Source organism: Triticum dicoccoides, unplaced genomic scaffold (assembly GCF_002162155.2).
Source record: "Triticum dicoccoides isolate Atlit2015 ecotype Zavitan unplaced genomic scaffold, WEW_v2.0 scaffold204330, whole genome shotgun sequence".
Lineage (NCBI taxonomy): Eukaryota > Viridiplantae > Streptophyta > Magnoliopsida > Poales > Poaceae > Triticum > Triticum dicoccoides.
Genome location: NW_021235601.1, coordinates 1 through 1,229, shown reverse-complemented (window position 1 = coordinate 1,229; position 1,229 = coordinate 1). Strand labels below are relative to the sequence as shown.

At 39.5% G+C, this 1,229-nt stretch overlaps 1 long non-coding RNA gene across 1 annotated transcript; it reads right to left on the bottom strand.

The window, feature by feature from the left end:
- Positions 1-32: 32 nt before the first annotated feature.
- Positions 33-1,167, bottom strand: LOC119345086. Its single transcript, XR_005166911.1, has 4 exons — positions 1,047-1,167; positions 848-920; positions 592-687; positions 33-156 (listed from the first exon to the last, which is right to left on the bottom strand). It is a non-coding gene; the product is annotated as an uncharacterized LOC119345086 (long non-coding RNA).
- Between the last annotated feature and the right edge of the window lie 62 nt (positions 1,168-1,229).

The window sequence follows — 1,229 nt, the reverse complement described above, 5'->3', positions numbered from 1 at the left end:
TCGTACCTAAAAATTGGGGGCGTTGTGTATATAAGATGGGGTAGTTCAAGGCCGGGTTGGTGCAGAGTCTGCACGAGCAGCAGCGGAAGCGGGCAACGAATCCACGGTGTCTCCTTTGGCTTGTCGTTGTCGTCGTCCCGGGCACCCGTGCTCCTTCTGTCCACCACCAAAGAGGAAGAGCTTCCATCAGTGATGGCTAGTTTAGATTCTTCGAGTCTTCAGCAAAATGGTCTAACTGGGGTCAATAGCATTAGTTTCCTTTTTTTTGACTTTCCAATTTCTAAATCCAGTACATGAGCGACAAGATCATGACACCAGAGTATGCAGTAGTTTAACCTTTAAAATAACCATTTGTTTAGTTAGAGGTACTCCTATAATTCCGAGTGGTTTATAGATACTGAGTAACAAACCCAAAAGTAGTATATATTATGCGTAGAAAGAATCTCATACAACAATAGTATGTACATGGAAAGACAAATCATTATCTAATTGATATCTTTTGAATCTATTTTCTCCAAAATAAACACCGACAATCCTTATCTAGATGTGCATATAATTCAGAGATTCAAGCAAAGCTGATTATGGTAATACCAACTGACGGGCAGAATGGAGTCAACTCTTTCCGCATTCAAACGTCCTCTCAATGATGCTATGAAGCAGTCCACATCAAATATATCTTAAAACTCACTGTAGATGAAGCAGCATAAATGGATACAAAAAAGTCAAACCTTCATTGAATGATTAGAAATTGTGGTGCAAATCCAAATTGAACATTTCTAACTAAACTAAGAAATCTCAAAAAAAATGGCAAGCTGCACTGAAGCAGTCAAGCAAGTGATTTCCTCACCTTTTAGAAATCATGGTGCAGACCCAAACTGAAGTTTGCTTACTGGACTAACAAATCTCAACAAAATGGCAACCTGCATTAAACCCAAGAAACATCACATGTATATGACATAATCAGGAAAGCAACACTTCACTTGAATGAGGTTCAATCCTTGCTCTGGTAGTTAATACAGAGAAGCGCACATATGAATATCTAATACCTTGTTTTATTATCATACCATGGGCTGCTCATGGAAGCTTCAGACTCGACACAATTAGATAACTCGCTCCACATTGTTTGTTTTGCAGGAGCAGGAAATGAAAGCTCTACTTATGGCAGCAACCCATTTGACAGTCCACATTCATATTCGAAGGGTTGCAGCAATTGAGCTAGCAAGGCTCAA